The 25,613-nt window shown below is 37.5% G+C and overlaps 1 protein-coding gene across 1 annotated transcript in view; it reads right to left on the reverse strand.

Annotated features, from left to right (window-relative positions):
• The window catches only part of piwil1 (piwi-like RNA-mediated gene silencing 1), a 27,874-nt gene extending 26,987 nt beyond the window's left edge, over positions 1-887 (reverse strand). The window contains exon 1 of the mRNA XM_067413460.1: positions 792-887. The gene's annotated coding sequence lies outside the window, so the exon portion shown is untranslated. The remainder of the gene's footprint in view (positions 1-791) is intronic.
• Positions 888-25,613: the final 24,726 nt, after the last annotated feature.

The following is a 25,613-nucleotide window of genomic DNA, read 5'->3' on the forward strand; positions in this document are numbered from 1 at the left end:
CCTCGTGAAGCTTATCAGGTTAAACGCATTTCCGAAATACATTAAGTAATCTTGCGATATGAATGTAAAAATGTGATTAATCCATGCATTCTTCACGTGTATGGCGCACAGCGGCCACGTGACAATCAAATTGCGTCGTAGGTTTAAAAGTTTGAACATTAGGTTTAAACTAAAATACAATTATATTACGTGTTCATCAACTACACGAACACATTCCCCGGTGTATTAAAAAAAAAGTTGTATTGATTAAAACTTTTATTGTCGAGTTATCACATTAAATTCGCTCTTAACAAATGCACATTAAGCCTATAACATGCATTACTACCGAAAACATCATACACCGTTACTTTATTGGTTTTTAAAAGAAATGCTAAACCTTTTTCACTTTATTAAATATTTGAGTTTTTTAATTGAACGTGTTTGGTGCGCCAGGGCCTGGTAACATTAACGTTAAGTTACTTCAACCCGTTTTTTGTTTTTTTTGCCGAAAATTAAAAATCAATTTGAATGATTCGAAATACAAATTATATGTCTTAAATACTTGATGAAAGCGCTTTGTCATCGTGTAGGTTAGCTATAACTTACAACACGTGTATACAGTGCAATCGATGTAACATTAGTTATGACTTAATTGCTGACAAGACCAACTAAACTTGGTTTAAGACATTTTAAACGGTATTTCCATTGTTTATATGATAAGAAACAATTTAGAAACTCTCAAGAACAATGAAGTGTTTAATTATATATGTATAAAGTCAATGAAATCTTAAAAATCGTCGACCAAGTCTTACCCCTCCTTCGAGCTGCGCCAAATGACAGTCAATTAACTCCAGTCTGCTCGTTAACCTGATTTCATCTGTATCCCTCCGCCGTCTAATAGATCCATCATATTAATTAGTATTTTACAGATTTATTTGTGTTTTACAGTATCAAATTTTAATTGCTTATTATTGATAGAAAAGCTAGTTGAAAATGGAATGGTAAAGGTTGTTGAGGAAACCTATTTTATTTGGAAGGATACAAAACTACATGTTACGGGGTCATCTGGTCCTGTTATTATGATAGGCGCACAGAAACATCGTTCACCACGAGATGGCGTTCAAAATACACAAAACAAGTGATTGCTCCAGCGAAAGCACATTCCAAGTTTGTGTTGCTAACACTAAAACATCTCACAATTATATTTGAGGAAAACATGCTTTACAAAGGCAATGCAATAGCTACTAATGTATTTTATTTTATTTTATTACTGTAAATTAAGGAAGGCTTAACAGACGCATGTTCTTTTAGTTTATATGCTTTCTTTCCTTCATCAAGCCTGTAGGCTACAAGTTAGAAATGGTAGGCAAGAAAGGTATAAGCTGTTTTTGTGCTCCTGCAGTGCAAAAACCTCTGTATAGGCCTATCATTCATCATTTGTTTTGATTTAGGGTAGATCAAAAAAGATCTGGGATGTACAAAAATAGGCTTTGACACAAATACTCAATGGTTATTTTTCCTAATTTCTGCCATATCTTCAAAAAAGTTCTCAGCATGTAGCATATCATTAGAGAGCTGCCATTTTTCAGGTGATGCATCTTTTCATTGCTGTATTTGCTTGGTGCTGCTTTGTGAGATTTAAGACGCATGATTAATAAATGTAGGATGACATAACTGCTCATTTGGCCCTGATTCGTGTTTTTGGATGCAAAAATATGTTCTTTTTATGTTCTCAAAGCTTTGATTCTCTCTCTCTCTCTCTCTCTCTCTCTCTCTCTCTCTCTCTCTCTCTCTCTCTCTCTCTCTCTCTCTCTCTCTCTCTCTCTCTCTCTCCTAAGTAAGAGTCTATTTCAGGGATTTATATATTTTTTACCAGAAAGATTTGAGAATGTTTATGAGTAAAAATAGAATAAAAAAAGAATGTTCCTATATCTAGAACAATAATGTGTTTGTTCGCTTGTCATACAGAACATTTCCAAACAAACCAACAAATTCTACTTGCTAAATGGTATTTGAATTAAGTTACACTATAACGGATAAATGCATTTTCATGTTGTGGTGATCCTTTACTGAATCTCAGCCGTTGCTTTGTGTTTCATAATGGTGTCCATCTGTAACCCTCTATTTACCACATTGGGCTGTTCTCATTTTTTTTTTTTTTTTTTTTTTTTGCCTCTCAGACTTTGATGAAAGATTAATGATTCGAATGTTAAGGATTCTGCAGTCTGTCTGTCTGTCTGTCTGTCTGTCTCTCTCTCTCTCTCTCTCTCTCTCTCTCTCTCTCTCTCTCTCTCTCTCTCTCTCTCTCTCTCTCTCTCTCTCTCTCTCCTATTTCCAGAGAAGCCTCACACCCTCCTCTATCAGTTTCGAACCCTCATCCTTTTGACTGGGAACTTGGCACCTTGAAGGGCATTTTGGAGGCAGATATGGTTGGCTTTCATGTCAAGATCTAAGATTAGTGATTCAGTCCAGTGGGATTCAGTTAGACAGCTAAATCTCTCACCACTATTTACCTACAACAACAAGATTAATGTCACCGAGTGAGTACACAAACTCGTCATATTAATGAAATAGTCATGTGAAAAAGGACAGCTTTGATCTTGTATGATTTGCAAAGACCGCTGACGGAGGAACCTACCTTGGCTTCAAGTGGCCCCAAAAATGTAATGCAAAATTTAATGCATGTATATGATTGGAAACAGAAGAAGAGACAAATATAACAGTAATTCTAATTAGACATAGATTTAGCAAGTGTGAAAAATGGGTCTCTAATTTGAAAACCTAGCAGACATAGTGCACTATATATTTCACTTACCCTACAATTTTCAAAACACAGCAAAAAGGAGTGAAAATAAAAGAGCTAAGAAAAAAAGCAGCGGTAGGCATAGAGTAAAGGTGCCCCCTGCCTGGTGGGATGATGAATGCCTTCCAGGCCCCAAACCAGACCAAGAGTGAGATAGAGAAAGACACAGGGATGTTGGATTGAAGTTGTCCCACCAAAGTGCAAATGAAGCCAGGTGATTTATCTAAAGCTGAATGGGAGAGCACATTAAATATATTTTGTGTGTCACCATTTGCTCAAATAGCAAATAAAAAAATGCAACAATAGTGATTTCACAACTTTCAAAAAGAGGGAAAAATAGACTGAGATTCATAATGGCATTGAAAAGAGAGAAATATGTTATTTTTACCATCACTCCCATAGATGCTGTTTTAGAAACACCCTCACAGCAGCGATAAAAAAATTTTTTTTTGTAATTTGATGCAAAAGTAATATAATACAAACGATTAGTTATAAATGTACATATAATTTTGTAACATTTTTAGTTCAAAAAACATTGCAGGATTTACAAAATATTGATGACCGTTAAAATGCGTCATCACAAATGCGTCTGTGAAGAGGGTCCATTGGAAAAAGCATAATTGTCTTTTTCAGTCAGCCAGTCCAGGGGCGTCAGTGGCCAGCGCATGTCAGACAGCACATGCGTCTTGTGGATTAGCACGTTCATTTTGTAAAAAAATGTTCTATATTTGGCGTTTGGTGTACCAGGGTGTATATCGCTGTACAGACTGCAGTGTTTGTGGAGTGTGCTTTACTGAGTGGAACAAAAGAGCGTGAATTGATCTTTTAGCTGCAGATTACGCGTCACTAGTGCGCATAAAAGCGTAGGCCTATTTAAGAAAAATTAGATTTTGAAAAAAGGTTTTATTGGGCATAGGCTACATAGTAGCCTAAATCTAGCTTGTCAGGCTACATACGATTCACTAAAATATTAAATCTGGAATCCATAGAAAGAATTTAGTTATTATAAACTTTATATTTATTCATTTTCTCTTTATTCATTAAAATGCATTTTATCAGCAGAATCATGCCAGTCATAATCTTATTATAATTTGTAAACCCTAAAAGCCAAAGAAAGAAAACATTGATAGGCCTATTGTTTATTTTCTTTAGACAATTTAATATCACTCAATACTCACAAACTATAATTAAATAGGTCTACTACTACACATTTGCTGGTGGTAGTAATTCAGTTAATGAGTCCTAACTGCCGTGATATTCCCTATGCCTTCTTTAAAAAATAATAAAAAATAAGGTAAACTCTACATAGTGTAAAACATGTTGAAGATTAGTGAACAGGCTGTTGATTAATTCAGTGATAAGCTATTTCCTGTATTGAAGCTTCCTCTATTGATATCCATAAAAAAACTGCTAAAGGTTACTTGCCTTCCAGCAGCTTTGCTTCAAATGGACTAATGTAGGGGACGATGAATGAGGATATATGGGTGATTTTGGACACAGCGTTAGTTTTCATAGACCGCATTTGCCTGAGTTCCAATTATTCATTCATTGTCATGGGCCATGTCTGAAATCGCTCCCTATACAATTAAATAGGCACTATTTGAGGGAACAGCAATTTTTAGTGCTGTCCGAATCCATTGTGGACATTAAGTGGGCTCATTTAATCCCACAATGCATCAAAATAACGAGTGATGTGCGCTCATCGGCTAGAAAATACCCATAATACACTTCGAGGGCCGCACACTGAATGAATTTCTGCGTCTCACCAGGAGAGGATGCCAGCTCAATCCATCATTCATACATACACTATACACCTGTTACCTGTTCCATTTATTACCATGCTCAGAGTATTTAAGCCCTCTTCTCCTCTGCTCCGTCCCAAAGGTGGGACACCTGGCACTCTTTTTAGATGGCCTTTTTTTCGTATCCTATATTTTAGTAATCATCATAAATTAGGTATCATTCGAAAGCTTACAAACTCAGAATTCAACCTGTGAAAACTCTTTTGAAATCGGACGTTGCGTTACCATGGAAACGATGCTTAAATTTCTTCTAGCAGGCTCCTCCTCTAGTGGGTGTTGTCATTTGTCATATTACAAAATTTCCTTTAACTACTTTATAATCAAAATCTTTTCTAATCTTGACAAAACACATATCGTCGGAAAGGTCAGAGTCTCAAGGTTGTGCTTTTTGTGATGGAAGTGATATTTGGACAGAAATTTACAGAACAATGCATCAAAAAACAAAACAATCAATGGAATGTGGATTACACCCGGTGGCTAGTTTTGGTACAGCACCTAAACAAAAATTTTTGTGATATCAACTTTGAACACAACTTTGTTAGACACATGATTTGATTTTAAAGTAATTTTAAAGTAAAACAGTTTTTGTAAAATGTATATTCTATATAAAATAAAATAAAAATAGTAAAGTATTTTTTTAATTTAGAGTTGATTTAAACTTCTATAACTTTTTTATACTTTTATATTTTGAATTGCTTTCTCTTTAAAACAAGACCAAATGGAGGATTATATTCCAATGCATTCTTGAAGTACAGCCATTTAAGTTTGGATAGTGCATTTTTATGTCTAGTTAAAAAAAAAGGGGGGGGGGGGATGACAGGGGCTAAAAGTATTATGTTTGCTCATTCTGCATCGCATCTGCATTTGCCTGAGAGAAAAAAATAAAGGAATGTTGCCTTGACAACTAACTACAATAAATTGAAGCACTAAAATAGAAATAAATAAAAACTAAAACCGAACATTAACGTCCTGTAGAGCATGGTGCCAAGGTTAATGGTTTTGATTTAGAGAAAACTAGATCTGATCAAATGTGTGCCATGAATGCAATATAAGTTGTTTTGGATAAAAGTGTATGCCAAATACATTAATGTAAAGCTAAATCTTAAATAAATTACTAAGCATTGTAATCTAAACATCTAAAATCAATAAAATCGGCAAAACCTGAAAAATAAATAAACTAAGAAAGAAAGCTAATTAAAAATATTAATAAAAACTATAACAGTAATCAGCTAATGGAAATTAGGTGACATTTTAGCCTGATGTAATGTTATCTGACTGGCACAATGTCCAGTGCGTTGTAATCTCAATACATGGTCAATTGTCCGTTATTTGAGTGTGTCTCAAAATTAATGCGTGGTCAAAAGTCACATTTAAAATATTTTAAGCTATTCATTTGATCTACATACAGTATAAACATTGCAGGTTCAGGCACTCTATATGGTTATGCATTAAAAACATTCCTAATTAATACTGCCACATTTAAAAAATCCTTTCTCTGTTTCTAATCCATATTAAGTTCAGTGTGATCAAATGCTCTGTTTCTCAAATAATCAAACCTCAAATTTTTTGGGGGGGGGAAATTCATGGAAAAAGGGCAGAGTTTGCAAGATAAGCCAAATGCTCCTTGCCTTTAATCTATAAAAAATACCAAATTACTGCATTATCTTCATGCTGAACAGCAATGACCAACATGAAGGGGATTCTTTGAACTAATAAGTGGAAACAAATGGCCTTTGAGATAAAAATCCTCCTAGAAGCTGATGACTACAATGGACACTCTTAATATGTCCAAGTTCAGTTAATTCACCATGCTTTCGGTTGAATTAAATGACTCTGCTTTGATGGATGTTAGCGTGACCCTAAAAGCAAATTTTTTTTTTTTCGCATTGCATCTACTGTATGTACACTACTTAAAAAAAGTTTATGTATATATTTTAAACTTAGCACCATAATATGTAACACATTTTTTTGTTTTGCTACTCAAATATGCAGCTGACTGTTAAGCTTGATGTCATATGAGGAATGTAATTAATTTACAGAATGCATGAATCCAGTTTTGCCCCATTTACTCTTAATACTCGAATAGTCTTAAAGGTGCTCTCAAGATAATTTTTTGTTGAAGTGTGGTCACATTTGTTTGGTGAATTTTTGTTGGTGAAATGCAGTTATTTCAACAGGAATATAAATCTACATGAGGGTGAGCTCTCTATGCAGATTTTGCAATTGGTTGAAGTTGATCATGTGGATTCGGCACATTGACGAACAGAAGTGCAAAAGTTCTAATAAATGTTCTTCTTTAGCAGCAAGAATGTAGCATAAATCTTGGTTACCAGTGTCTTTGTAGAAGTATTCTATTTGCAGTCAAAATTAATTAATTTATTCCACAAAAGGAAAACACGCAACAACATGATGGTTACCAATTATGTGGTTATGTGGTTTCAGTGTGGCTGCCACCATAAGGAAACCATAAGGAGACCATGGGGTTTTTCTCATGGAACACTGCATCCTACGAAGGCTACATATCATCAAATCATCACAAACGTTGCTGAAGGCCATCTCAATTCGAAGGATCCTTGGAAGGCAGCCTTCGTTTCGCATCTTTCACTTTCAGAAAAAGTACATCTTTGTACCTTACTCACCCTAAATGGTACATAAAAGTACCTTAAAAGTCCCGTTTTTCGCAATTCCATCTTTCAAACTTTATTTAGTGTATAATGTTGCTGTTTGAGCATAAATAATACCTGTAAAATTATAAAGCTCAAAGTTCAATGCCAAGCGAGATATTTTATTTAACCCTTGTGTGGTGTTCATATTTTTGTTACTCAGCCAGTGTTCGTGGGTCTGCTGGACCCGCTGCATTTTTGGGGTTTTTAATTCAACTCAATCTAAAATGTTATGTTAAAATACTCAACAGATGTTTACTTCATCCCGATTACAAGCAATATAAACAGCATATATGGTTAATATTTTCTCTTTACCTTTGTTAGATCACATTTAAGTATTGCAACCTCCTGTGGGAACGGCAGGGGTAGAAACAAAACTCACTCTTGTAGCTATCTCTCACACTTACAATTACAATCTCTCTCAAACTTACAATCTCTCTCTCTCACACACACACACACACACTCACACACTCATGCGCACACACACACACACACACTCATGCGCACACACACACACTCATGCGCACACACACACACACACACACGCACACACGCACACACGCACACACGCACACACGCACACACACACACACACACACACACACACACACACACACACACACACACACACACACACACACACACACACACACACACACACACACACACACACACACACACACGTCATGTTTCCATGTTTTATGGGGACTTTCCATAGGCGTAATGCGTTTCATACTGTACAAACTGTACATCCTATCCCCCTACACTGCCCCTGCCCCTAAACCTACCCATCACAGGAAACATTCTGCATTTTTACTTTCTCAAAAAAACTCCTTCTGTGTGATTTATAAGATGTTTTCCTCATGGGGACCTAAAAATGTCCCCACAACGACAAGGATTTCGGATATTGCCATCTTTGTGGGGACATTTTGTCCCCATAACGTAGGGATTACCAGGTCGCACACACACACACACACACACACACACACACACACACACACACACACACACACAACCATAACACCGCCACCCACCCACACACACACACACGCACACTTGGATATGTGGTGTATGGTTACTCTCCATAGGCATACTGGTTTTTCTAATGTACAAACTGTATAATCTATCCCCCTACACTAACCCTACCCCTAAACCTACCCATCACAGAAAACTTCTGCCATTTTAAAAAAAAACAAAAAAACAATTTAGTATGTTTTAGTATGCGGACACAGATATCGTCATAAACCATGTTTACGTTGTAATATCCATGTCATTATGCACATTTGTGTCCTCATAAACCATATACATGAACAAACACACACTAAGAGCAGGCCCTGACAGGAGGAGGACAGAGTAAAGGTACACAGGACCTACAATTCCCACACTTTAATGAGCCCCGGGTCCAGGGGACCCGAACATCCTGTGTGTAATATAAATGTGTAGGGGGGTGTACAGGGTGTGGTCATTGAAAATGCGTTCTGATATATATTCCTCACAGAAAATGAGCTAAGGCCAATGAGTCTCAGTTTGAAAAAATAATTAATTCAGAAATAAAACACACCCAATATGCTTACAAAATCTTTTAATAATATTTTAATAAAGGTTGTCGAATCTCAAAAAATGTTCATTGTATTAACTCAAAATTTTGATTTCAATGAACTCAAAATTTTAAGGCAATTTCTTATATAAATAATTTTCAGAGGAAAAAAAGAGTGCATCTTTAAAAAGCAAATAGCTTGTGCTAAACAATACATCAAAGCTATTAGTCTAGGAATCAGTTTTAGTATCCCTGCTAGTGTGGTTGCAATACTAACAGCCTGAATGAGGATGAAACTGATCAGTTATGACAGATTTCGGCTATCGCCGCACATTCAGGGTGTCAGACTGATTAGCAACACTCAATATAAAGAGAAGAAGAGTAAGGGTGGGGGGAAGAGAATCAAGCTGCGCTCGCTGACAGAACCACACAGTAATCTGCTCTATGTTATAGCAGCTTCAGACAGCGTCACTTTAGATGTTGTTCTATCTGAGAATATATTTCAGCTAATGAAAATGTCCTGCTGGCTTTTACCACTGGGGGGTGGATTTGAAATGTGGGTTGTGCTCATAGATAAGGCAATTATCGGTCTTTATGTTCTACCCACTGAAATGTTTTTAATCATACACACAAACAAAAGACAGGCCCACTTGCCCAAGTGCACATTTTCCTCAACTGTAGATAGACATGTTTTTCTTGGCACATGCTACTTCCTTCACACTTGATAAAATATATCAAGGGCAGACGGCACTGGATGTGCCCTTGACCAGCTCTGGGTCTGTGGGCATGCAGAAGGGATGTGATTAGAATGGGGAGCGTAAGATAAAGACCAGCTAAGGTCACCCTGTTATAGTTTGTGCCCTATTTAGGCTGACCTGGGATCAGTTTCGTCATTCTTTATTAATATTTGCTGCTGAGAAACAGGGTACCTCAATGTCAGTGAAAAAACCTGCTAAAAGTAGAAAATAGGGTGCTTATATCCCTTGGGAGAAAACAAACGGATTTTAGGAGGTTTTTTTTGTTAATTTGTCTTAAATTTTAACCATGGTTCTCAACTCTGGCCCTCCAGGTCCACTTTCCTGCAGAGTTTCACTCCAAACCGTTATCAAACACAACTGAACAAACTAGCCAAGCTTCAGGATTACTTGAAAGTTATTGGCAGGTGAGTTTGATCTAAACTCTGCAGGAAAGTGGACCATGAGGGCCAGAATTGAGAACCCCTGTTTAATCTTAGACACAAAGAGTGAGAATTATGATTAATAGATTAAATAATATATGATATTTAATTGCATATTGCTATTAATACACATTGCTATTAATTAAATATGAGATTTATTAATTCCTTAATAACATATTATATTAACTAATAATGTAAATGAACTTGTTAATTATAGATGTGCTGCTTAATATAAAAACATATATTTCATTTTTTTTCCTTTGATGGATCAAAAAGCTTTTTAAAAAAAAGTAGAAATCTTTTGTAAAATTAGAAATGTCCTTTAAGATCAGTTTCATATCACCCCACTCACTGCAAAAAAGTATGTATGTATAAGTATACACTCACCTAAAGGATTATTGGGAACACCATACTAATACTGTGTTTGACCCCCTTTCACCTTCAGAACTGTCTTAATTCTACATGGCATTGATTCAACAAGGTGCAGAAAGCATTCTTTAGAAATGTTGGCCCATATTGATAGGATAGCATCTTGCAGTTGATGGAGATTTGTGGGATGCACATCCAGGGCAGGAAGCTCCCGTTCCACCACATCCCAAATATGCTTTATTGGGTTGAGATCTGGTGACTGTGGGGGCCATTTTAGTACAGTGAACTCATTGTCATGTTCAAGAAACCAATTTGATATTATTCAAGCTTTGTGACATGGTGCATTATCCTGCTGGAAGTAGCCATCAGAGGATGGGTACATGGTGGTCATAAAGGGATGGACATAGTCAGAAACAATGCTCAGGTAGGCCGTGGCATTTAAACGATTCCCAATTGGCACTAAGGGGCCTAAAGTGTGCCAAGAAAACATCCCCCACACCATTACACCACCACTAGCAGCCTGCAAAGTGGTTACAAGGCATGATGGATCCATGTTCTCATTCTGTTTACGATAAATTCTGGCTTTACCATCTGAATGTCTGAATCAACAGAAATTGAGACTCATCAGAGCAGGCAACATTTTTCCAGTCTTTAACTGTTAAATTTCGGTGAGCTTGTGCAAACTAGCCTCTTTTTCCTTACCCTTTCGTTACATTCAGGATGAAAACATCCACTAAATTAAACTACTCGAAAAATGTATCAAATAAATACATTTGTAAAAAAAATGTTTGTTGCATAAATCTGTTAATCAACCTCTCCTGATCAAAACTAAATGGATTTTTACTCTTCAATTGCCAAGCTCATAAATTATGTCACTGTATTGTTTTTTTTTTTTTTTTTTTTTTTTTTTTTTTGGTGTCACTGCTTTGCAATCAAAAAAGGTTATGATGGAAGTCAATGTGGCAAAAACAGCCACAAACAGTAAATGAGGGAGAAAAACTAAAATCTAATGCTGCAATGCATCAAAGCCAATGTTGTTAGCAATCTCTGACATGCCCAAACTATGATACAAGGTAAAAAAAACAAAACAAACAAATCCAGCCCAGTACATTTTTACAGCAGTTTAATTTAGTGGATGTTTTCATCCCGAACATAAAGAAAGGGTAGTGAATTTGCCAACAGTGTATTGTTGAGTACAACAATCATTGTATTTGCTGAAACAGAGAAAGTTGTGGCCAAATTAAGACTCAACAGCACCCAATAGTGGACATAAGAATTAAGTAAGTTTTTGATTGATTGATGCATTTTCATTAAATTAGGGGCTAAACAAGATACTTAAATACCAGAGTGTGTTACAACATCTACTACGAGCTAACAGCCCAGTGCTAAGCACTCAAACCTTTACGCACTGGCTCCAATTCAAACGTTCAAGATATGTTACCCTCATCTCAGAACCTGATTGGTGAGTCTGATGAAACACAAAAAAAGTGCCTAATGAGATCCTATCCACGCTGGTATCTCTAACCTCAAATAGAGGCCCGCATGCGCAAACATTAGCTTACTTCACTGTTGTTCTTTTGTGTAGAGTGAGAGTTTTTGCCTGGGATGGGGGATCTCATGTTGACCATAGCGGAGCCCTGCAGTGCCCCCCTCCTCTCTCTTGTTCCCCCCACGCTGAGCAGGGAGGCTATGTGATCTTTTTTCAAAGTCAACAAAAGAGTGGGGACACAGTTGGGCGGCAGAGGGGAACAGAGGGACGGAGCGTAGCAACAGACTCCTGCTGAGGGCACTGGGACTGAACTACGCAACCAATTCACATGAATCAACTGTCAGCTAGATTGTTTAGGAGCTTTTTGTACTGCAGGAGACAGTTTGATTCACTTTGATTCATCTGGAATGACACACTGGATTTTTAGTCTTGATTTATGGTTCATGCGGGCATGCCATTTTGGAATTTTGTGGTGTAAATGCGCCTTCAGAGCTTGTAAATGTTTGTGCTTCTACATTTTAAACTTTTCAAGTTCCATTCCCAGCTTAGATCAGCATTTTCAGTCTGGTTTATGATGCTGGTTTGGAGCCTGTGGATTATAGCCACACTTTTCACCAGCAAAAATATTTACCAGCATAATCTTTCTGGTAAGGCTGGTTAAACAAGGAATACTTGCTGCTGAAGATAGTTAAGATAACCAGCACCCCATGCGCTGTTGGTCTTTTCAACAGGGATATAACAAACCCTTTTTAACAAGTTTTTTTAACATGTATATTTAAACAATATATTTCCTCTTGTGGGGGACAAAGCACTAACAGAAATGTGGAGGTAATTGAAATTAAGCCTTTTTATGTCTCTTCTCTTAGTCCGAACTATGGCTTTAACAAAGTTTTGTGGAGTTACAATGAGCTGTAAGGAGACAGGGTACGAAGGACAGGGCAAAAGAAGGAAAAGTGTGGGAGAGAGTGGAGAAAGGCCACAGAGAAGTGAGCATCAAAGGCAGAGGATCTCAGCATGCTCCTGTAGCAGTGTGTGAACTCCCACCCTAAGACACACAGCAAAGCCCCGGCGCACACACTCACACACACACACACACACACACACACACACACACACACACACACACACACACACACACACACACACACACACACACACACACTCACACACACCCATCTCCTCCACCCCTCCGGACGAGTCCTCAGCAGTAATTAAAACCATCTCCCCCACTGTTCCAGAATCTCATTAAATCTCAGCACCCTTCCGTTTTACTCCTTTCGCCCATCCAACCACCAAAAATCATCCGACACAACCAAGACTAAACCTAACACATTCTCGCACTAATCACAGTGTTGCATCGTGTTGAAACGGAGGCTGGGCGTCAATCACAAAAACATTTTTCCGCTTTCAGCTCCATCAGAAACAGGAAATATCCAGTGAGCTCTGATGAGATCACTCCCTAAACCTTACCCCTCATTTGAAACAGCATACGAAAACATGTTTTTATTTAAAGTTTGTATATGAGTGTTTTGCATCATAGTTTTATTAATGACTGGTATAAGCAATGTATCCTTTTGTTAATATATACAACATTATATAGAGTAAATAAAAAAAGTTTTTATTTTATTTTAACGAATGAACAATTCTGGTGACAACATCAGACTTCAAATAATGAAATTACAATAAAAAGTGTAGGCCTATTCACATTTTTTGTCTATTCATCGAAAGTCTGTGAAACCAAAACTTTCACCCATCAACAAGTACAAAAAGAAATTGTAAAAGTATATGATCCAAACTATTTATTAGGTTTCTAAAATAAACATTGATTAGAGGTCAATCAATGTCACTTTGAGAGCAAAAAACATAGACATACAAATCCATATTAAACCCTGTGGCTTGTGGCAACACATTGATGTCTTAAGGCACGAAGCGAGTGGTTTCTGTGAGAAACTGAACAGTATTTGTGTTTTTTTATTTTTTTAACCTCAAATCAGACGAATCTAATCTGGTATTGCCAGTGCAATTACTTCCATAGAGTAAGGTCAAAAACCCTGCGTGATCATATATAATTATATATATATATATATATACACTCACCTAAAGGATTATTAGGAACACCGGTTCAATTTCTCATTAATGCAATTATCTAATCAACCAAGCACATGGCAGTTGCTTCAATGCATTTAGGGGTGTGGTCCTGGTCAAGCCAACTGGTGCCAGACGGGCTGGTCTGAGTATTTCACAATTTGCTCAGTTACTGGGATTTTAAAGCACAACCATTTCTGGGGTTTACAAATAATATTGTGAAAAGGGGAAAACATCCAGTATGCGGCAGTCCTGTGGGCGAAAATGCCTTGTTGATGCTAGAGGTCAGAGGAGAATGGGCCAACTGATTCAAGCTGTTTGAAGAGCAACTTTGACTGAAATAACCACTCGTTACAACCGAGGTATGAAAGCTGCACTTTAATATGAATGAATACGCCTACAATATACGCCCTACAAAAACAATATACGAGTGAGAGAGAGTGAGCGAGAACTGTTTATGATGAATTGATTTACTATAATGAATCAAACTGTTCAGTATGAGAGAGGACAGTTTAGAACGAACCAAATCACTGGAATGAATTAGGCTTCCCAAAGTTACAAGAGAGAGAAGATTCAGACTTCAAGCACCACATATGAGAGACAGAGAATGTTGATTTAGCAGAAATGTAACATTAAAAACAAATAGTTTTGGTAGTGCTACACAACCTAAGTTAGTAGCATCTTGTTCGTAACTCACCAACTCTGATATTTAGAATAAAGTCTTATATGCCTTATTGTTTTAATCGATGTCTGTAATGCAAACTGACACTTAAAAAAGACTTGCTAACTTGACATTGTAAAATGCTTGACATGGATAACAACTCTCATCCAGTGATCATCATACTTCACTTTTGCTCCACTTGGCACCCTAGGAGCATCATAACCTGACCCGCTTTACCAGCATGGACTATTGCTGCACAAACTCAAATCTCTTCCAGTCTGGCACAGCTACAAAGCGGGCACTCCAAGCAGCTCGTATCAGACTGGCACAGGTGTGATAGCTGAAGCGTTTGCCCATTCTCCGGTCTGTGAGCCAAATCAAAGCAAGAAACCCAGCTTCCAGTCCATTACAGCTGCAACGCATAACATGTTGAGAGGCGTGTGAGAGTCATGTGAGGATGGGGGTCTGATTTACATTTTTAATGATACATGGAGACAAAGGTTCAAAGGGAAGCACTGGAGAGAGAGAGAGAGAGAGAGAGAGAGAGAGAGAGAGAGAGAGAGAGAGAGAGAGAGAGAGAGAGAGAGAGAGAGAGAGAGAGAGAGAGAGAGAGAGAGAGAGAGAGAGAGAGAGAGAGAGAGAGAGAGAGAGAGAGAGAGATGGCTCAGACATGCTACTAAAATCCGGCTGCTCTTGAGGCAAAAGAGTTTTAGTGTACTTTACTTAAGTAAACAGTGATTGTAAAAACGTGTAAACAATTTAGTTTAAGAAAAAAAAAACTCTTGGACTTTTCGGAACAAATGGTGAGTCATGAGTCACCTTGCCACTTCTGAAAATCTGAATTTGTGATTTGAAAAAACCCAAAAGGGCCATATAAAACAAACATTTAGACCATCAATATATCTGACTTAAACAACATTTAAAGGTGTCATGAAGTGGCTTTTTTCTGTTTTTAATACTGTTGTCTGAAGTCAACTAATGATGTTCGGGTGGTTTTTACATTCAAAAACATCATAACTAATAAGTAATAGGCTATTTTCTAAACTGGTTTTGAAGCTGTCTTCTAAATGCTGGGTTTTGATGGGCGTGCCTCACTGGAGACTTGGAAGTAAACGCCCACGGCTAGGATTGGATAAGATTTGCATATTTAATGAGCTTCAGCTCCCCTGTCATATCTATGCCCTGTCTGTTCACATGTGATTTATTTACATGTAAACACAATGATTTATTTCTCATCCACTTTCTCGTCCATGCGAAGCCAGAGTTTTCCCAATCCAAATTTTTTCCCCCCTCGTTTCAAAAAAATATCTGCGTCCACACGAGATAACCGAAACCAACTAAAAACGATGTAGTTTGCATGCCAGGCCAGTGTGTGGCGCTGTAATTCTGCCACAGAAATACACTAAAAACGGAGAAGAAGAGTTGTGGCCAGAAGGGGTATAGCAGTGGTCGGAGGTGAGGCAAAATCTCACAATAAAATAACATTTGCTACTTAACAGATGTGTTTTATTAATGCCTACACCACCTATCCCAACCCAAAACATACCCTTACAATAATGCAGATACGTTAATTAAATGACGCGATATTGATGTGCACATGCCCAGTGCCTGTAGTTGTATCCCTTAACTCTTGCACTATTTCCGTGTTTCCCTGTTATGAATATAAGGTAAAGCAGCTTTGTTTATCATATTAGATACATTTAAGTGTGTTTAAAATGTTATTATAATGTTACTCTGTGCATTCGCTTGTCGCTGCTATGACACTTGTTCACACTGCTAAGAGAAAAGTGCTTCTGCCCAATAAAACCCAAGGAAACGCAGATATGACGCAATTGACAGGCGACTCCCTCAAACCCTAAGCTGACACGTCCCGGTTCATTAGTTAAAATAGCACAATTTTCTCACAATTTAAAATAGTTGGAAACATTTGGGATATTGTGAGAACTCAAATAAACAAAATATATAACACTGGCCTAGTGGTTTTTGGATATTTTACTGCAAAAATACTAGTGCACCATTAAACCTGCACTATGTAACTTTTCCGTCTGCTAGAGGGTGCCTATTCAAAACAAAGGCGTAGTTTTGGGACATGCGGTCTCCACCTCACAGCCGGTGAAAAATAATCAGGATAAGACTCAGACAGAAATCATGTTCATGAATGTGATTATTAACGTAACTGTAATGTGAAGCAGAGCAAGGCCACTGGAGCCATTGTTACGCAACACACGGCTCATGAGCAGTGGGACTTTTTTATGATGGGACACAGTCGTGAGTGCCATTTCTGCTTTTCTGGTCATGAGTATGAGGTAAAGGAGCTCTGTTTATCATATTAGATACATTTAAGTGTTAAAATGATGTTATGACATTACATGTGTTTGCTCAGCGGCAGCTGTGACACTTGTTGCACACACTGCTAAGAGTAAAGCGTTTCTGCAGAATAAAACCAAGGGTAACGCAGATATGATGCAATTGACAGGCGACTCCCTCAGACGCCCCGGCTCCTTGGTTTACATATTTTTTCACAATTTACAAATAGTTGGAAACATTTGGGATATTGTAAGAACTCAACTGAACAAAATATATAACACTGGCTTGGGGGTGTTTTTAATTTTTTACTGCAAAAATACTATAGTGTACCTTTAATGTCAGATGCATCTATAGGTTAGGTCATTTGTGGATTAATTCAAAAGGCAAAAAAGTATCTCTCTCAACTGGAAATCAAAATCAAAAGGGTATGAAATGAGGTCAGCAAATTAAACACACACACACACACACACACACACACACACACACACACACACACACACACACACACACACACACACACACACACACACACACACACACACACACACACACACACACACACACACACACACACACACACACACACACAAACACATATAGAAAAGACTGTCACGTCAAGCTGGCTACTCAATGAACATAATGTGTAGAAAAAGAAAACGATGCATATGTCAAATATGCAGGTCACCAAAGCAATCAAAGATCATCTTTTCTAACATTAATAACCATATTTACTGTGGTGGCTCTGGCAGACAGCTCGTATCTGCTGTTGGGCTCTATATGCTGCGCTTTGTTTATAGTGGGTATGTGTTATAAGAAACTGTCTTGATAATGTTCCTACGAGGCTAACAATCTCACTCTCTGTCTTTCTCTCTCACAGAAGATAAAAACGCGACCACAAGCTGGTTCACTGCCAAACGCAAAGTAGCGAACAGCTAGCTAACTGACTCTCTCTCTCTCTCTCTTTCTCTCATCCTCTCTTTCTATCCTCTCTTTTTTCTTTGAGAAAGCCTTTGAAGTTAGCAGGGGGGCCTGTGCTCTCGCAGTGATGGTAACGAATGATACTTTAAGCGATTCTTTTTTATCCGGGCTAGCTTAATGAAAGATTAATGGGTTTGATATTTTCCTTGTTTATGTTTTATTTAAAAAGTAAGCCGTGGTCCTTGGAACCTGTTAAAACGCTCCTTGGCAGAAGCTGTAATGATTTTGAGGATCAGTGGGACTCTCATCTTTTGTACAGACAAAAGAAAGTCATATCTGTTGATTGACTCTTGTGTCTCAGTGTGTTGACACACTACTCTCGATGAACCTTCAACTTTGGTAATTTAAACATATTTACTCATTTCTAACCATAAGTACTTGTGGCAACACTGAATGCTAGCAAGTTTCCCTCCATCCGAGGAATGAAAAAGATCAAAGTCTTTTTAAGGCAAGTCAGTTCACTCGACGGCCATCTTTGTCACACCCCCAGGCAGCTACTGTCGGTCTAGGCAATGCATACAAGAAGGAAAGACCAAGGTGTCATGGCTTTGTTTTACTTCACCTGACCTGGAAAGGACGGCACAGAGTTGCTGATGTTTAATATCCCCGACAAACTCTGTAGTTTCATTTAGAGACTTTAGTGGCACTTATTATGTTCTGTACACACATTTGGGCACTACAGGATATTTAAGGACCCTAGCTCAATACACATTGGGACATTGATAATGCTATTTCCGGCAACATGACAGCATTCTCATTGACTGTTAGCTATTACAGTATGTTTTCCTGTCTAGTTATGTAGCCTAACATGCTAACATAATTAAATGATGGTTTGTATTTGTAAAAAAACATCTATCACGTGTTATTATGTGTAGTGAGTTGGCTCAGGTGATTTACGTTTCACGCTTCAGAAAACTTCCATTTAGGAAACATAATGAATATCGATACTCACTGTTTTCACGGTGCATTGTGGGACTTTTTAGTGAGCGAATTTTTCATTGCAAACGGAAGGATTTTGCGATTGAGACAGCACTTAAAATGGCCGACTCCCTCATCAAACCCCGCCCACATCCAAGTGTGATGTCAGAAGCCACGTCTGGAGGACAATCCAACACTCTCCATTGACATTGTATTGCGTGAGGCTGCCTCCTTGTAATTTCGGACTTGTTACAAAATACAGAACAATGTCTAAATGCTGATAATGTGAAAAGGTGTGCAGCAAACAAGCTAAAAACACAGAACTAAGTTTTTATAAGCTGTCGACCCAAAAAAGTGTTTAAGGAGACAAAAGTGGATACTGTCATATCTATGGCCCTGTCAGTTCACATGAGGGAGAGATTATAAAAGCAACAACTGCAATGATCCGCTCAATCACAGGGCTCGTAAACGTCTTTATCAAACAAACACAATGATTTATTTCTCATCCACCCTCGATTGACTGGAATATTATTTCTGTATTACATGGCCTGCACAATCGGTCGATATAAGCGCAAACACACACACACACACACACACACACACACACACACACACACACACACACACACACACACACACACACACACACACACACACACACACACACACACACACACACACACACACACACACACACACACACACACACACACACACACACACACACGTGCGCGCCCAGATCAAGAAAGAATTTCTGCCGATAGGCATACATTTTGGTAGCCCATCTAGAAAACACACAGCTCTGGGACTAATATTTAGGCCTTAATATAAAAAAGATGTTTTACTCACAAAAGTTTGTTGCACCATTCCTGTCGGATCCAATATAGAAGGCACAACATTATGTCTGCTAATCCAGCACTTGAGGCTTGTTTACAAATGATTCCGCAGTGAAATGAAGCGAGCACGCGTACACGGTCTTCCTCACGTGAGCTGAAACTTCATTAAAAATAAATGAAGTATCACACATTTCTAATATTATGATCCGAAGGAAGCTTATGCAGCGACTATGTTCTTCCACAATATCTTGCTATCTTCTTCCACATGTTTATTGCTGCTGGCTAGTGATCCACCAAACAGCTCCATGAGTCGGTGGGCGGGGTTACTGAATTACTGTTTCGTCACGTGATGACGTAAGGATGAAGCATGAAGCCCACAATCGTTTTCTGGGCCTGGTGTCTATAAAAGCTTTTTTTTTGGCTAAAAAAGGAAGATTTCAGCTCTGAAACTTACCGGATATTCTTATATTACCATGACCATTTATACAGGTCCTTCTAAAAAAATTGCATATTGTGATAAAGTTCATTATTTTCCATAATATAATGATAAAAATTAAGCTTTCATATATTTTAGATTCATTGCACACCAACTGAAATATTTCAGCTCTTTTATTGTTTTAATACTGATGATTTTGGCATACAGCTCATCCTATCTCAAAAAATTAGCATATTTCATCCGACCAATAAAAGAAAAGTGTTTTTAATACAAAAAAAGTCAACCTTCAAATAATTATGTTCAGTTATGCACTCAATACTTGGTCGGGAATCCTTTTGCAGAAATGACTGCTTCAATGCGGCGTGGCATGGAGTCGATCAGCCTGTGGCACTGCTGAGGTGTTATGGAGGCCCAGGATGCTTCGATAGCGGCCTTAAGCTCATCCAGAGTGTTGGGTCTTGGTCTCTCAACTTTCTCTTCACAATATCCCACAGATTCTCTATGGGGTTCAGGTCAGGAGAGTTGGCAGGCCAATTGAGCCCAGTAATACCATGGTCAGTTAACCATTTACCAGTGGTTTTGGCACTGTCAGCAGGTGCCAGGTCGTGCTGAAAAACGAATTAAGCTTTTCAGCAGATGGAAGCATGAAGTGCTCCAAAATCTCCTGATAGCTAGCTGCATTGACCCTGCGCTTGATAAAACACAGTGGACCAACACCAGCAGCTGACATGGCACCCCAGACCATCACTGACTGTGGGTACTTTACACTGGACTTCAGGCATTTTGGCATTTCCTTCTCCTCAGTCTTCCTCCAGACTCTGGCACCTTGATTTCCGAATGACATGCAAAATTTGCTTTCATCCGAAAAAAGTACTTTGGACCTCTGAGCAACAGTCCAGTGCTGCTTCTTTGTAGCCAAAAAGTGTCTTGACCTGGGGAATGCGGCACCTGTAGCCCATTTCATGCACACTCCTGTGCACGGTGGCTCTGGATGTTTCTACTCCAGACTCAGTCCACTGCTTCCGCAGGTCCCCCAAGGTCTGGAATCGGTCCTTCTCCACAATCTTCTTCAGGGTCCGGTCACCTCTTCTTGTTGTGCAGCGTTTTTTTGCCACACTTTTTCCTTCCCACAGACTTCCCACTGAGGTGCCTTGATACGGCACTCTGGGAGCAGCCTATTCGTTCAGAAATTTGTTTCTGTGTCTTACCCTCTCGCTTGAGGGTGTCAATAATGGCCTTCTGGACAGCTGTCAGGTCGGCAGTCTTACCCATAATTGCGGTTTTGAGTAATGAACCAGGCTGGGAGTTTTTAAAGCCTCAGGAATCTTTTGCAGGTGTTTAGAGTTAATTAGTTGATTCAGATGATTAGGTTAATAGCTCGTTTAGAGAACCTTTTCATGATATGCTAATTTTTTAAGGGTTTTCATGAGCTGTATGTCAAAATCATCAGTATTAAAAAAATAAAAGACCTGAAATATTTCAGTTGGTGTGCAATGAATCTAAAATATATGAAAGTTTAATTTTTATCATTACATTATGGAAAATAATGAACTTTATCACAATATGCTATTTTTTTGATAAGGACCTGTATATCAAAAGCTCAAAGGAAAGTTGATTTCTCAATTCATCACCCCTTTAAAGAGTTGTGTGTGACAGCGCATCAGATCTGTCATATTCGGCAGTGACATATCTTAATGTGACAGCAGCCTAATAAATTAATTGCTGTGATGTCTTTCATTAATGTTAATCAAAGAACAAGTTAACAGAGAAAATTGTGGCTTTATTAAGGATGAATCTATATTTATTTTATTTTATTATATTATGCAGATACAGTATATTCAATTCTAATTATATTCAATCTCTATATATTTCCTACCTGTTGGTAGGAAGGCCACATAAATATGACATTTATTATAATGGGTTTATGTGAAGATTGTTTTATATGAAATTCACATAAATCATTAAAAGTTTTTTTTTTTTAAAAGTCTAATGCATGTTGAAATTGATATAGCTTTCAATTATACTGTAATGTTGAACGTCTATCATTAATGTTTAAAAAAATCTATTTAATTGAGACATCAGTAACAGTATTAGTATCAATGATACATGCCTTTATTCATAAAAAGATGCTATTACAACAAATATTTTATATTTAAAAGAATAACAACTGTCTTTAAGTTGTTTCTACTTGACTTGGAGAGTAACTGTGGAATTATTACAGTATAAAAATATTATAAACTCAGTTTTTAATTGTAACTACTCAAGACAAAATCCTGATTAATTAGTTATTCTTTTTAATTGATTGACAGCACTAATTTTATTAACATAATTTTAAATGATCTTTCAAGAAATCTTGCTTCTTTACATCAATGCACGTGCATTTTAGAGCAATTAGACAAGACACTGCTTTTACCAATCACAGCTGCCGTATTGAAGATTAAAATACCTCCCATTCATTTTTCCTTCCTTAACAATCGTGGTATTGAGTTTTGTTTTCAGTTTAATGGAGAAGCACATATGCTAAACTGACACCTGTGGATGGGAATGGATTGCTGATGTGACACAACAGCTGAGTCTACAGTGGTTCATCTCCTTGAAGGTCGGTTATCCAGTACTGGTCCAAGAAAATTGAGAGCCAGAATAAAGCATTAATTTCTGTAGAGATCTGAACAGGTGTTCATTTAGATTTGATTTTTTTTAGAAGTGTAGCATTAGCTACAATGTATGTAAAACAATCCTTACTAAAGAACAAAAACATAATCAGCCCGATGATGTTTTAATACTTTCATTTGATGGTTTTCCATTTTCATTTGATCAGCAATTAAGCTGTCAGCAGTCTAAATTACAGAGCTGAAAAAGGACTGATTGTGTGTGTGTGTGTGTGTGTGTGTGTGTGTGTGTGTGTGTGTGTGTGTGTGTGTGTGTGTGTGTGTGTGTGTGTGTGTGTGTGTTTGCAGTGTCCACTGTGAGGAGAAATTAATCAAGTGAAAAATGTGAAAAATGGAATCCAGTCACAGATGCCACAGCAGCAGCTGTTACTGTTTCCTCTTAACTAGTGCCAGCTCTGTTAGTCCAAAGTGTGTGTTGCGTGCACATGTGTCAGTGTGTATTTGTGCACATAAAACTACAGAAGGCCAAAGGGTTATAGCTTGCCTTGAGTATACTTCCATCACGCGATTCTGTTTGATTTCTTGTTACTTTATTGATCATTCTCTCGTCATCTTTTGTTTCTTGCTTGCTTTTTTTCTGTGGCCCCTTCCTGTAGTTTTGACTTTATTTCTCATAAATGCGACTTCATATCTCAATTACTAAATGTATTACTTAAGAAATAATTATTTACTTGCTAAATGTTGTTTAATTTGTTTTAACATTGTGTCATTTTACGTCACAAGAGTATCGCCGAGAGTCGTTTGCCAGGCTCTGCATTGGGTCAGTTCAGGGCAGGTTGGTATTCAGTAGGAGTCAGTGTTTTTCTGTAGTTTTTTATAATTTTTTATTTATCATCATTGCCATGGTAAATTATTGTGTTTGTGGAGGTTGCACGTAAATTAACACAAATGTATATAGTCTCACACTTTTCAAAACAGTTTTGAATTATGTGCTGGTAATCAGGGTTCTAAATGAACTTCTTTGATCTTTCTAAAGTTACCAGCCAATCGGAATTTCCAATAGCCACATTTTATTCATTTGAAAATAAGAGAAATTATGAGTGCCACTACATGCATTTGATCATTTTATTAACATTGTCTGCATGAAAAACACATATGGGTAAATTAGAGTACTCAAGTCAATTACAGGGCTTGACATTAAGCCTTTTCACGTGTTTGTCCTATACGAACAAGTAAATCTGCCATTCACTTGTCCGAGTAAAAATGTGCTTTATTGGATTTTTGTGTGTGCTGTAAATATAATTTATTCTAAAACAATATTCTCACCAGTGTTCAATCAGCTTTGACATATTTTAAATCTGCATATTTGTGATATTTTTACCTTTTAAAAAGGCCATTTTTTTCATAATCTTATTAAATATTGGCTATGCTTTAGCTTTCATTTAATTTATTTGTTCATTTAATCTAGAAATTAAATTAGAAAGGCACTATAGGGCTGTTACCAAACTAATTAAATAATTTACACGAACATTAAAGCATTAAATAATGTTATAAGATTGTTTTAAATATGTTTAAATATACAAATCAGAAATGTTGGAAAGATGAAACTAAACCAACAGTAGGTGGCAGCACTAACCGTCTTAATGAGTGAGTCACTGAGTCATTCAAACGATTCATTCAAAAGGATGATTCATTCAAGAATGAGGCAGTCGTTTACGAATTGTTTGTTGAAACTGATTCAACCGATTCATTCAAACGCTCAATTGTTCAGTGACGCACTTTTGCTATGAGATGCGTTATGGTTCTGCAGTGATCTTTGTTTGGAACTATTTTTTGCAGCTAAAATCTAACAAAAACAGTCAGCATCTAAAATGTAAGCGACTTATGTTAACTGTCATATGAAATCAGTGTCATTTCAGTCGTGATGGTATTCAGGAAAACAGCACTCTTGGTTCTGTCATATTGCTAAACTGTAGGCTATCATATGATGTTATAAATATAAAAACTCCACAATTTGTGACAAATTTTATTTGTATGAGCAGCGCTCATTTGTTGTGCTTTCTCCTCGAGAGGCTGCGCGATTATCAACAGCGTTGTTACTGTCAGTTCATTATACATTATACAATTATCCACTATCGATTACTACTTACACTAAATTAATTCAGAATCATTCTTGTATTTTGGTAATTCCCTATTTTTTATTTATTAATTTTTTGAATGTTTTTTATCAGGATATGGTCGGGCAAGACAAAATTCTCTTTCACTTACCCCTTCAAAAAATCCTCTTGTCCTGGACAAGGTTTCACTGCAAACTGTGCGGAGCCAGTGGCCGTATGAAATGTCATGGCGTAGCATTACGGCATCGTGTTCATGGGAAATGTAGGAAGTGCTGCCAGGGGGATAAATGAGCATATGTAATGCCTCATGCATCACCGGCCAAACTGGCTAGTAAGTTTTTATCAACACCCGCCAAAATGAATTTTAACCCGCAATTGGTGGGTTGTTAATTTAGAACCCTGCTGGTAATGTCCGTGTGTCGACCTCTGTGAAAATGTGTGCACCGTAATTGCTAACTAGCAAATCAGTTGTGATGATCATGTAACGCTAGTGTGGACGGATATTAAAAAGTGTGACATATGCCTGGTCAAAGCTTATTAGTTCTCCTCACACCTCTGACCATTGTTCTATCTAATCCTGACCTGTCCCTGCCCTCTTGGCCGCATAGCAGGCTCATAATTGTATGGCTGTGGTGGTCCATCATATGAATAAACATTTTCAATTTCCCCTGCAGTGTCCGAAGTCCGAACTGTCATTGCGATCCAATGTTTTCCTGTTGTTGAAATTTACAGCCACTTTAGTTTTTTTTTCATTTTCAGATGCGTAAGTAAAAATTTCTCACAAAATCAACTCCAGAAGCCATAGTATTGTATTTATAAGTATATATCTAACCTGCAATATGCCCTT

This window comes from Pseudorasbora parva, chromosome 13 (assembly GCF_024679245.1).
Source record: "Pseudorasbora parva isolate DD20220531a chromosome 13, ASM2467924v1, whole genome shotgun sequence".
NCBI lineage: Eukaryota > Metazoa > Chordata > Actinopteri > Cypriniformes > Gobionidae > Pseudorasbora > Pseudorasbora parva.